The 13,825-nt window shown below is 43.3% G+C and overlaps 1 long non-coding RNA gene across 1 annotated transcript; it reads left to right on the top strand.

The window, feature by feature from the left end:
• Window positions 1-570: 570 nt before the first annotated feature.
• LOC106865967 lies at window positions 571-3,356 on the top strand. Its single transcript, XR_001405880.2, has 2 exons — window positions 571-1,186; window positions 3,077-3,356. It is a non-coding gene; the product is annotated as an uncharacterized LOC106865967 (long non-coding RNA).
• The last annotated feature ends 10,469 nt before the right edge of the window (window positions 3,357-13,825 follow it).

Consider the following 13,825-nt stretch of genomic DNA (forward strand, 5'->3'; position numbering starts at 1 on the left):
ACCACAATGACCTAAAATAAAAATTGATTAACACCTTGGCCAATCTAAAATAACCATGAGAAGAAACAACACAGGAAATCTTGAACTCACCACATATTTGCACAGCAAAACCAAGTTCGGCTATACCTTGTACAAATCAAATATTTGAAAGAGGCAAATCATCAAACACCTTAAGTGTGCAGAGAGATATGAGAACTTGGGCCAAATCATCAAACAACCTTCCGTAGAGGAAGGGAGAGAGTCAAATCTCAGGAACGTCCTGGGTTGAACATGATTGGAAAGAGGGTGACGTGGCTGCTCGGTATAGAAGATTAGATGAATGCTGACGTGGTTAGGCTGCATATGCAGCTTGCTAAATTAACTGCATTTAGTGAGCTTCAACTTTATAGAATTTATAGATTCCACAAGTATTAAAATGTCTTAGTACAAGAATAAAAGGAAAGGGAATTTTCCTAATTGCTTAAAAAATGCATATGCACTTTTTGAACAAGACGGGCGTAGGCGTCATCACAGTCCGTTTTCTCCTGGCGCAGCGATCCCGTCAGATTAGTGATTACCGCTGGCTTTATTTCTTACCTATCCACATGGGCCAAGGTGGGGCCCACTTGTTCCTGCGTTTGTTCCCTTCCTCATTTCCTCATTTTCCCCAGGAACTCTCTTCTGTATCTCCAGCGATTCTAAAGGGCGGTGTGGTTCTCGGCGGCAGATCCATGGAAATGGAGGCAGGCGGCGGCTGATACATGGACATGGAGGCAGGCGGCGGCTGATCCATGGCGATGTAGGCTGGTGGCGGTGGATCCGTGGTGATGGAGGCCAGCAACAGCTTGGAAGAAGCGTAGCGGGCGGCGGCCGGGGCGCGATTCAGCGGGCGGCGCAGCAGCAGCCTTCAGCGCTGCAGTCTGCGGAGACAAGGAATGCGGCGTGGGTTGACGGATAAGAGGGGGCACGGGGAAGCGAGCATGGTCGACAGGGGGCGAGGAGCTCGAGCTCATCGTCGATTTCTTTCAGTGGCGTTGGGCACCCGACGGTGATTTAGGGGTTCGGTTGGTCGGCGTGGTGGAGGGCATTTGCATGTCGCAAGGCGCGGTGCTGTGGGCTGATTTGGGCGTGGCCGCTGCATCGACGACGGTGGGGCGTAACGAGCTCGGCGGGCGCAACGAGCATGGAGATTTCACCCGATTTCATGGTTAGTACCGTCTCCAACCCGCTATCTACGCATCGTTGTCGATTTGCAGCCCTAGGGTGTTCGTGACCCCGTCGATTCCCTTGCGCTCGCATGTTTCGCGGCCAATTTATCCCCGGATTGTTATGGGGAACTTTTGGGTGTCGATTTTGCTCCCGCGTGGCACGGCTGCGGTGTTGCAAGCGATTTCTAGCTGAATTAAAACCCGTATCATGCCCTATAATTCTAGGGAAATTTATCTAGATTTTTGTACCTAGGTGGGATCGGATTCGATCCAGAGCGGGTAATATGAGCCTGGTGTTTTCACTGTTATTTCAATCCCTCGGAGTATGTGCTTTTGTTGAGGGGGGGCAAATCTTGTACCCATTTGAGTGTTAGAAGACAGACGGATTCTCTGAGTTGTCCCTGAGTTTTTGGGGCACAGGTTTGTTTAGATGTGTTTGTTTCCAAACCTAGATGTTGTTTGCTTCATGAATTTCCCTCCAAAAACACACACAGTTTTTGTATGCTATATGAGCTAACACAGTTCATATTGGAGATTTTACATGGGGCCTTATAAGTTGCTTGCTTAGGTGTGTGGGGGATACATGTGTTTAGGAGAGTATTTTTGTTGCCCTTTTGTTGCTTGCTGTATATTATGGACCTAGTAACCGGAGATAACAACTAGCATATGCCTGTGCGGATGAAACACGGGGTGGATGGGTATTAGCTAAACCGGAGTTGTTTTTGACTCGTCCCTGAAGTTGCTTCTGGTAAATTCCCCGTGCTAATCATCGCTGACGATTTTTGTTTATAAATTACATTGTATATTGTACGTAGGCGCCCCAGAGGCACATGGCAAGAGGTGATCCCCCTGCTTTCAGTTTTTTTACTCAATTCAAGCATGCACTGGGTTTTCAATATACTCGCTCATACTATGCCCTATTGTTGCCTTGTTTTAGCATAGTTGCTTATTTATATTTTTAGATCTACCTATTTAGTCGCTTTCTCCTTAACAATATACTTGACCACGCCCGAGCCTGAAGTTGATTTTTAGTTTAGCTAATGTAGTTTGCTTTTGATTATTAGTCGTTCACACACCTCCTTATAGTTGTTTCCTTTGTTTTAGTATAGGTGGCAATAGGCAAATATAGGTGCATGCCTGAGAAAATATAGTTGCTTTTTTTATGCAACTTTGTGTCTTAGTTTACTTATGACCTTTTCTTAATTAGTTGCTTATATATGTTTAGATTTATCTTTGTCGTTTTTTCCTTCTCAATATACTTTCTCATACACACCCAGAAGTTGCTTTTTAATTTAGGTAATATAGTTGCTTGTAATTATTTAGTCGCTCACGCGATGCCTTATAGTTGCTTCTTTGTCATATAGGCGGCAACAAGCAATATAGGGGCAAGACTCAGTAATATAGTTGCTTTTTTTAATGCAACTTCGTGTTCTAGGTTGTACTTCCTAGGACCTTTTCTTTAATTAGTTGCTTATACATATGTTTAGCTTTATCTTTGTCGTCTTTTTCTTTCTCGATATACATGCAAACACACAACCCCCCCTCCCCACCACACACACAAGTTGCTTTTTAAATTTGGTGATGTAGGTGCTTTTAATTTATTTTTTTGCTCACACAATGCGTTATAGTTGCTTCTCTTTCTTTTTGTCAATATGCTTGCCTAACCACATTGGCTATATGAAATTAGGTTGTTGTTTTCCCCCCTTTTCTTGCTTTATCCAAATCCCTTGATCGCAGGTTAATTGCATCCATTTGCACAAATAGAATCAACATGAGCAACTTTAATTTTTCAATGAAAACTTGCGTTCCCAACAAAACTTGCATGTTAAATCTGCCTAAACTATCCTACCAACTGTTTTTCTTGATGCTTTGTTCTGCTTTTTGAACAGGCTTTTTCAAGGGGGGGGGGCAATTTTGTGTATATGCTGTGGATAACAAGTGAACTGGCAGGAGGCAAACTACAAGGAGATATAAGCATTTCCCCTACATGAACAGGAGCTTGGCAAGCGGATGCGACACCGGAGTGTTCTCAAGAATCTGCTGTGTTTTTTGCTTTTCAAGTTGCTGAATTGTGTTTGTGTTTATCTTGGGAAAAGAACTAGGAGGGGTGCTCAATGGGAGCATGCAAGTAGGGGTTGCAATGCTACAATGCATTGTCTAATTTGTTGATGAGGACATCCCAACTAATGATACAACCACAGCCCCTACAGCACCTACACCTCAAGTACCGGAGATACATGGACCAATTACTAGAACTCGTGCTTATCAGGTATTTTCGTTCCTCGGTACTTCATTTAATATTAATGAGAATATGCTGCTGCCTAAGATGGGTTCTTTTATGTGTTTTAGGAATGAAGGACCTAACTTGGATCTCAAGCATCAGCGTTAGACAGCAAACCATTGAGGTGGCAGCAAGGTGGCGGGAGTTAGCTCAAGTGTTGATTTCAGAACATTGAAACCGCCATAAAGAGATGAGAAGAAGGCCGCATCCTTTTCATCAATGGGATTTCAGCCAAGTGGAGGATTCCCCCTCCAATGGGTATCTATGGGCCAAAGATGAGGGTTATAACCTTGTTTTATTGGGCCTAAGGCCATGTAATAGGGTCCAGCCAATTTTTAGATGTTTTCGTTGTGTTTTAGGAGGATTCCTAGCCCGTTTCGGAGTCCCACAAGGGCTTGGCCGAAAACCACCTAGTTCCCCTCCTATTTATACCCATGAGCCCCCCTATGGAGCCTTGGGTTTTGATTAGATAAAGTTTAGCCTTTGCTACTTTCGTGTAATCGCGTGTGTCGGTTAGACCACCTGTTTTACCGTCATCAAGATTCCAACTATATTGAGTATTCAGATTCGTGAACCTTCATATTTCCTATTTGCAATTTCAGATTGCTTTTCATCATGTTCTTCGATTGCTTGCAGGAACAAAGACCTTCGTGGTCAGGTTGATCGTGCCCCCGCGGGATCAATAACTTTTTGGAGTTGGTGTATCGATCGCTAAGGCGCTGCCTCTTAAGTTGTAGTCGGATCGTCAACGTCACCTCCTACCAAATCGATAATTAGGTATCTCATCGAAAGATCGGGACACCCTTGAGGCTATCACGTGGTATCAGAGCTTAAGGTTGCTCGGTGAGATTTTTCCAGTTTATCCGTAGTTTAGATCTGTTTTTACCTATCGTCCAGAAAAAGCCAAACAAAAATTAGAATTAGTTGCCTTGTCCTAGAACCAATCTGAGCCTTGCAATTTTCACTTTAGTATTTGCATTGTTGAATCTTTGCTGCATTAATCGTGTCGAGTTGCTGGATTAGATTGGATCGTTTTTCAGATTTTTTCTACTAGATCGAACTTGCTTTTGGTTTTCTTGTTCTTCGTGTGATGTAGGTTTCCTTCATCAATCTTTCGTCGCCAAACTTCCTGCCACACCACCGCCATAATCTTCCGCCGCCACCATATCTTCTACCGAGTCCCTCTTTGAGTCCTACACCGAGTCCCTCGTCGAGTCCTACATCGAGTCGGCAAGTTATAGTTTTCAGACGCGAGTTCGAGTCCGAGTCCAATCAAGAGTGCTTTTGGAAAGTGTTTCATAATAGATCGAATTTTGTTTAGAGATCAAGTTGTTCGGAAAGTTGTGGAAAAAAAAAGAAGTGAAAGAAAAAAAAGGAAGAAAGAAAGAAAAAAAAACGAAAAAAAAAAGAGAAAGAGTTCGAGTCAGTTTCGGACCCGAGTCCGAGTAGAATTTTAGTTTCGGGTGGGTTTGACCCGTGTTCAGTAAAACGGATGTATCTTTTGCATACCAACTCGGATTTGGACGTTCTTGGACTTTTTGGAAAGCTCACGACGAGGCGCCGCCCTGCACTTTGACCCTCAAATTCGGCATCTAAGGTGGACTTTTCGAACTCCAAAGTTTCTGCACCCGTTTTACGGCACCGGGGCAGCGCAGTATATCTCAGTTTTCTCCACCGTCCGACCTCCGTTCGGAGTGATCTTGCACTTGTTGGAAAGCTTGTTTTGATACGCTTCTAACCCATATTTTCTCATATTTTTCTGAGTTTTCCTTACTACAGCCTTTGCTATTCTCCTACAGACCGACGTGCAGCTTTCCGGTCTTAACTTCTTTTGCGTGAGTTTCTGGGGATAAAAATAAATAAATAGAAAAGAATAAGAAGCCAAACAGAAGGCCAAAAAAAGAAAAAAAAAGAGAAAAAAATATTCCCCAGAGATTTACTTGTTTTACCTTTCATTTGATCTTTCCTTTCTACCTTTTTCAGTATCTAGGCTTAGTTAATTTCTGTAATTCGTTCTTGTCGACTCCAGCAACTAGGACTAGCATTTTTGAGCATATTTTCAACTTTGCATTGCTGATTTGATTATTCGCTTTTCCTTGCTACTCACATAAGCCTCCAAGCTCCACAGATTCTACACCTAGGTTGGTTTGCCTCGAGGCATCGGTACACTAATCTTCGGAGGGCTTGTTCTCGCCGCTGGCCATCACCTTCCTGTTTGCTGGGTAAGAACGAGTAAGAACTTGATTAAAAGTTGAGTGGAGTGATCTTTGGAACCCCACATCCTAGTAGTGCATAGGGACTTTTCCTTGTGATCTGTTTCTTGTTTTCTCCTAACGATGGCAGGTTCTGACGATGATTCATAAGGCCACTCTCCACGCACAAAGGGCATTATTTCACATTTTGATCGCAAGCTTAGGCTCCGTAACGAGGAGCTGGATGAGGACGTTCGGGTTGCAAATGAGAGACTTGGAACCTTGGAGAGCGCGCACATTGAAACAAATACCAAGCTAACATCTTTACAGAATTCTGCTGCTACCATTAGTACTTCTTTGGCAGAAATCACGACGCAACTGGCGGCAATTGCTGCAACGACCATCGCTACACCGGGAGAAAACAATACACACAACCAGCGGACCGCTAATAACGGTACCTTCGCAAGCGAGGTTGAGGAGAACGACGACGACTACTCCGCGGATACGGAACACGACGGGGCCGTAAACCATCACAACGACCGTGATCATCGCCGAACTCGTTTCAACCGCCGAGGTATGGGACCGACACGACCTCACAGAGAGGAACATGACTCGCTGCATTCTATTAAACTTAAGGTTCCTCCTTTTGATGGAAAATATGACCCTGATGCTTACCTTACATGGGAATTAGAATTGAGTCAAAAATTTACTTGCCATGATTTTCCTGCTAATAAGAGGGTTAGGGCTGCTACTAGTGAGTTTACTAATTTTGCTTCTGTTTGGTGGCATGAGTATTGTATTGCACATCCTAACGCAATACCACCAACATGGGATGATTTGAAAAGAATTATGCGTGCTAGATATGTTCCTTCATACTATTCGCGTGACTTGTTAAAGAAACTACAACAATTAAGGCAAGGTAGTAATTCTGTCCAAGATTATTATCAAGAAATGCAAAAGAACATGTTACATTGTGGTTTAGTTGAGAATGAGGAAGCTGCTATGGCTAGATTCTTTGGTGGTTTAAATCGTGAAATTGCTGACATTGTTGATTATAAGGAGTATAATTCTACCAATCGATTGTTTCACATTGCTTGCAAAGCTGAAAGGGAAGTGCAGGGACGACACGCGAACGCGCGGACTAACTTTTCTGCAGGTCGTACTTCCTCATGGGCAGCATGCAGCCCCGCTGCCCCTTCCACACGCCCCGCTGCACCCCCTACATGATAGCCTCGAGGGTGTCCCGATCTTTCGATGAGATACCTAATTATCGATTTGGTAGGAGGTGACGTTGACGATCCGACTACAACCTAGGAGGCAGCGCCTTAGCGATCGATACACCAACTCCAGAAGGTTATTGATCCCGCGGGGGCACGATCAACCTGACCACGAAGGTCTTTGTTCCTGCAAGCAATCGAAGAACAAGCAAGAACAAGATGAAAAGCAATCTGAAATTGCGAATAGGAGATATGAAGGTTCACGAATCTGAATACTCAATATAGTTGGAGTCTTGATGACGGTAAAACAGGTGGTCTAACCGACACACGCGATTACACGAAAGTAGCAAAGGCTAAACTTTATCTAATCAAAACCCAAGGCTCCATGGGGGGGCTCATGGGGTATAAATAGGAGGGGAACTAGGTGGTTTTCGGACAGGTCCTTGAGGGACTCCGAAACGGCCTAGGAATCCTCCTAAAACACAACGAAAACATCTAAAAATTGGCTGGACCCTATTACATGGCCTTAGGCCCAATAAAGCAAGGTTATAACCCTCATCTTTGGCCCATAGATACCCATTGGAGGGAGAATCCTCCACTTGGCCGAAATCCCATTGATGAAGAGGATGCGGCCTTCTTCTCATCTCTCGTTATGGCGGTTTCAATGTTCTGAAATCATCACTTGAGCTAGCTCCCGCCACCTTGCTGCCACCTCCATGGTTTGCTGTCCAACGCTGATCCTTGAGGTGCAAGCTAGGTCCTTCATTCCTAAAACACATAAAAGAACCCATCTTAGGCAGCAGCATGTTCTCATTAATATTAAATGAAGTACCGAGGAACGAAAGTACCTGATAATTTAGTTGTCGTGCACGAGCTCTAGTAATTGGTCCATGTATCTCCGGTACTTGAGGTGTATGTGCTGTAGGGGCTGTGGTTGTATCATTAGTTGGGATGTCCTCATCATCCTCCCCTTCTTGAATCGAAGTCGTCCTCGACGGTAGTTCATCTTCTTCTCCCAAATAAGGCTTCAAATCTGCAATATTAAACGTGGGACTAACCCCAAAATCTGCAGGTAGCTCAAGTTTATATGCATTATCATTAATTTTTGCTAACACCTTAAAGGGACCATCAGCTCGTGGCATTAACTTAGACTTGCGCAAATCAGGGAAACGATCTTTGCGCAAATGCAACCAAACAAGATCTCCAGGTTCAAACACAATTTGTTTTCTGCCCCTATCTCCCGCAAGTTTATACTTAGAATTCATGCGCTCAATGTTCTCTTTAGTCGTCTCATGCATTTTTATTATAAGTTCAGCACGTTCCTTAGCATCAAAGTTAACTTTTTCAGAAGTTGGCAAAGGTAACAAATCAATTGGTGCACGAGGCATAAAACCATAAACAATTTCAAAAGGGCACAATTTTGTGGTTGAATGCAGTGAACGATTATAAGCAAATTCAATATGAGGTAAACATTCTTCCCACATTTTCAAGTTCTTCTTTAAAACAGCCCTAAGCATAGTAGATAATGTTCTATTAACAACTTCAGTTTGTCCATCTGTTTGGGGATGACATGTAGTACTAAAAAGCAATTTGGTCCCCAACTTAGCCCATAAACATCTCCAAAAGTGGCTAAGAAATTTTGTGTCACGATCTGAAACTATAGTATTGGGCACACCATGCAAGCGAACAATTTCACGAAAGAATAAATCAGCAACATTTGTAGCATCATCGCTCTTATGACAAGGTATAAAATGTGCCATCTTAGAAAATCTATCAACAACAACAAATATGCTATCCCTCCCCTTCTTAGTTCGAGGCAATCCCAAAACAAAATCCATTGATATATCTTCCCAAGGAACATTAGGAACAGGGAGAGGCATATATAAACCATGAGGATTGAGTCGTGACTTAGCTTTTTGACATGTAGTGCAACGAGCGATAAATCTCTCAACATCCCGTCTCATCCGAGGCCAAAAGAAATGATCAGCGAGCACATCTTCGGTCTTTTTCACGCCGAAGTGACCCATCAACCCTCCTCCATGTGCCTCCTGTAACAACAAAAGACGAACGGAGCTATCTGGGATGCATAGCTTGTTAGCACGGAACACAAATCCATCATTAATGACGAACTTGTTCCATGTTCTGCCCTCTTTACAATGCTGCAAAACATCCTTAAAATCTGCATCATGTTCGTATTGTTCTTTTATAGTCTCCAATCCAAATATCCGAAAATCAAGCTGAGATAACAAGGTATAACGACGTGATAACGCATCAGCAATAACATTATCTTTACCCTTCTTATGTTTAATAACATACGGAAAAGACTCAATAAATTCAACCCATTTAGCATGACGACGGTTCAGCTTTGCTTGACTACGAATATGCTTCAAAGATTCATGATCAGAATGTATAACAAATTCTTTGGGCCATAAATAATGTTGCCATGTTTCTAAAGTCCGAACGAGAGCATATAATTCCTTATCATAAGTAGAATAATTCAGACTAGGCCCACTCAATTTTTCACTAAAGTATGCAACAGGTTTTCCGCCTTGTAACAACACACCTCCTAAACCGATTCCACTAGCATCACACTCCAACTCAAAAGTCTTATTAAAATCAGGAAGTTGGAGTAAAGGAGCATGTGTCAACTTATCTTTCAATATGAGAAAAGCTTCTTCTTGTGCAGCGCCCCATACATATGGAACGTCCTTCTTTGTGAGCTCATTAAGCGGTGCAGCAAGGGTGCTGAAATCCTTTACAAAGCGGCGATAAAACCCAGCGAGTCCAAGAAAGCTCCTCACTTGGGTGACCGTTGTTGGAGTTGGCCAGCTTTGAATTGCGTCGATCTTGGCCTTATCAACTTCTATGCCCTGTGGAGTGACAACATAGCCAAGAAACGAAACTCGATCGGTGCAAAAGGTGCACTTCTCAAGGTTACCAAACAAACGTGCATCTCTCAAAGCATCAAAAACAGCACGTAAATGATTCAAGTGGTCTTCTAAAGAGCTGCTGTAAATCAATATATCATCAAAATAAACCACCACAAATCGTCCTATGAAAGCGCGTAAAACTTCGTTCATTAACCGCATGAAAGTGCTAGGTGCGTTAGTAAGACCGAAAGGCATGACTAACCACTCATATAGTCCAAACTTAGTTTTAAATGCTGTTTTCCATTCATCGCCTAATTTCATTCGAATTTGGTGGTAACCACTACGTAAATCAACTTTAGAGAACACGGTAGAGCCACTTAATTCATCTAACATATCATCAAGTCTAGGAATTGGGTGACGATAGCGAATAGTAATGTTATTAATAGCTCTACAATCTACACACATACGCCAAGAACCATCTTTCTTTGGTACCAAAATAACAGGAACAGCACAAGGACTAAGGGATTCACGAATATAACCTTTGTCGAGCAATTCTTGAACTTGTCGTTGAATCTCCTTCGTCTCCTCTGGATTGGTACGGTAGGGCGCACGGTTGGGCAGCGAAGCACCAGGAATTAAATCAATTTGATGTTCAATCCCTCGAATAGGTGGTAATCCTGGTGGTACGTCTTGTGGAAAGATGTCGGAATACTCCTGCAAAACGTGAGTAACAGCAGGGGGCAAAGAGGGAGGCATATCCTCAAATGAAAACAAAGCCTCTTTGCAAATGAATGCATAGCAAACAGAATTATTCGTATCTAACTCAGAAATATCGGATTTACTTGCAAGCAAGCATGCACCTTTCAATTTAATTTCATTAACATGTTTCGGTTCAGATTTGCTAGTAGACGCTTGGTGCTTAAATTCTTTAGCGACATTATGGTTCTCACTCTTATCCTTCTCTTTGCTCTTTGCTCTACTAGCTCTAGCAAGATCATCTTTCACAATTTGTTCAGGAGTCATAGGTTTCAAACCAATTTTCTTACCAGCATGCATAAAAGAATAATGATTAGTTCTACCATGATGAACAGAATCTGTATCATATTGCCATGGACGACCGAGTAACATAGAACATGCTTGCATAGGTACCACATCACAATCCACAAAATCAGAATATGTACCAATAGTAAAGTGTGCACGGACTGTTCTAGTTACCTTGAGCTTACCGCTGTTGTTAAACCATTGAATGTAGTAAGGGTGGGGGTGCGGCCTGGTGGTAAGAACAAGTTTTTCCACCATCTCCGTGCTGGCCAAATTATTGCAACTTCCCCCATCTATGATGATACGAACAGCGCGTTCCTTGATGACCCCTTTTGTTTGGAACAAGTTATGCCGCTGATTTTGTTCGGCGTGGCTCATTTGGACGCTCAAGGTGCGTTGTGCAATCAAACTCAAGTACTGATCAGCGGCTTCAGCTCCCATTAACTCCTCGTCATGGTGGGCAGCGGGGTCTTCTTGCTCTTCCTCGACAATGAGAGCATAGGTAGCTTCGTCAAAATCACTGGCTGAATCATATACTCCGTCTTCACGTATGATCATAACGCGTTTGGTTGGACAGTCCCGCTGAAAATGCCCGTATCCTTTGCACCTACGACATTGGTTATCTCCGGTCCGTCCGGTGGAAGCAACGGACGCTGCTGAACTTTGTGCAGAGGCAGCGGGTGTATTTCTTGTTGCTGCTGGTCCAACCTTTGCGGATGTAGGTGTAGAGGTACTTTGCTTGTTGGTGGAAGTAGTCGGAACAGCCGGACGTGTAGGGGGTGCAGCTGGGCGTGTGGAAGGGGCAGCGGGGCTGCGTGCTGCCCATGAGGAAGTACGACCTGCAGAAAAGTTAGTCCGCGCGTTCGCGTGTCGTCCCTGCACTTCCCTTTCAGCTTTGCAAGCAATGTGAAACAATCGATTGATAGAATTATACTCCTTATAATCAACAATGTCAGCAATTTCACGATTTAAACCACCAAAGAATCTAGCCATAGCAGCTTCCTCATTCTCAACTAAACCACAACGTAACATGTTCTTTTGCATTTCTTGATAATAATCTTGGACAGAATTACTACCTTGCCTTAATTGTTGTAGTTTCTTTAACAAGTCACGCGAATAGTATGAAGGAACATATCTAGCGCGCATAATTCTTTTCAAATCATCCCATGTTGGTGGTATAGCGTTAGGATGTGCAATACAATACTCATGCCACCAAACAGAAGCAAAATCAGTAAACTCACTAGTAGCAGCCCTAACCCTCTTATTAGCAGGAAAATCATGGCAAGTAAATTTTTGACTCAATTCTAATTCCCATGTAAGGTAAGCATCAGGGTCATATTTTCCATCAAAAGGAGGAACCTTAAGTTTAATAGAATGCAGTGAGTCATGTTCCTCTCTGTGAGGTCGTGTCGGTCCCATACCTCGGCGGTTGAAACGAGTTCGGCGATGATCACGGTCGTTGTGATGGTTTACGGCCCCGTCGTGTTCCGTATCCGCGGAGTAGTCGTCGTCGTTCTCCTCAACCTCGCTTGCGAAGGTACCCTTATTAGCGGTCCGCTGGTTGTGTGTATTGTTTCCTCCCGGTGTAGCGATGGTCGTTGCAGCAATTGCCGCCAGTTGCGTCGTGATTTCTGCCAGAGAAGTACTAATGGTAGCAACAGAATTCTGTAAAGATGTTAGCTTGGTATTTGTTTCAATGTGCGCGCTCTCCAAGGTTCCAAGTCTCTCATTCGCAACCCGAACGTCCTCATCCAGCTCCTCGTTACGGAGCCTAAGCTTGCGATCAAAATGTGAAATAATGCCCTTTGTGCGTGGAGAGTGGCCTTGTAAATCATCGTCAGAACCTGCCATCGTTAGGAGAAAACAAGAAACAAATCACAAGGAAAAGTCCCTATGCACTACTAGGATGTGGGGTTCCAAAGATCACTCCACTCAACTTTTAATCAAGTTCTTACTCGTTCTTACCCCGCAAACAGGAAGGTGATGGCCAGCGGCGAGAACAAGCCCTCCGAAGATTAGTGTATCGATGCCTCGAGGCAAACCAACCTAGGTGTAGAATCTGTGGAGCTTGGAGGCTTATGTGAGTAGCAAGGAAAAGCGAATAATCAAATCAGCAATGCAAAGTTGAAAATATGCTCAAAAATGCTAGTCCTAGTTGCTGGAGTCGACAAGAACGAATTACAGAAATTAACTAAGCCTAGATACTGAAAAAGGTAGAAAGGAAAGATCAAATGAAAGGTAAAACAAGTAAATCTCTGGGGAATATTTTTTCTCTCTTTTTTTTTTCTTTTTGTGGCCTTCTGTTTGGCTTCTTATTCTTTTCTATTTTTTTTTTTTATCCCCAGAAACTCACGCAAAAGAAGTTAAGACCGGAAAGCTGCACGTCGGTCTGTAGGAGAATAGCAAAGGCTGTAGTAAGGAAAACTCAGAAAAATATGAGAAAATATGGGTTAGAAGCGTATCAAAACAAGCTTTCCAACAAGTGCAAGATCACTCGAAACGGAGGTCGGACGTTGGAGAAAACTGAGATATACTGCGCTGCCCCGGTGCCGTAAAACGGGTGCAGAAACTTTGGAGCTCGAAAAGTCCACCTTAGAGGCCGAATTTGAGGGTCAAAGTGCAGGGCGTTGCCCTGGATATTTCCTGATGCACCTCGTCGTGAGCTTTCCAAAAAGTCCAAGAACGTCCAAATCCGAGTTGGTATGCAAAAGATACGTCCGTTTTACTGAACACGGGTCAAACCCACCCGAAACTAAAATTCTACTCGGACTCGGGTCCGAAACTGACTCGAACTCTTTCTCTCTTTTTTTTTCCTTTTTTTTTTTTCTTTCTTTCTTCCTTTTTTTTTTCTTTCCCTTCTTTTTTTTTTTTTCACAACTTTCTGAACAACTTGATCTCTAAACAAAAATCGATCTATTATGAAACACTTTCCAAAAGCACTCTTGATTGGACTCGGACTCGAACTCGCGGCTGAAAACTATAACTTGCCGACTCGATGTTGGACTCGGTGTAGGACTCAAAGAGGGACTCGGTGTAG

Source organism: Brachypodium distachyon, chromosome 2 (assembly GCF_000005505.3).
Source record: "Brachypodium distachyon strain Bd21 chromosome 2, Brachypodium_distachyon_v3.0, whole genome shotgun sequence".
Taxonomy (NCBI): domain Eukaryota; kingdom Viridiplantae; phylum Streptophyta; class Magnoliopsida; order Poales; family Poaceae; genus Brachypodium; species Brachypodium distachyon.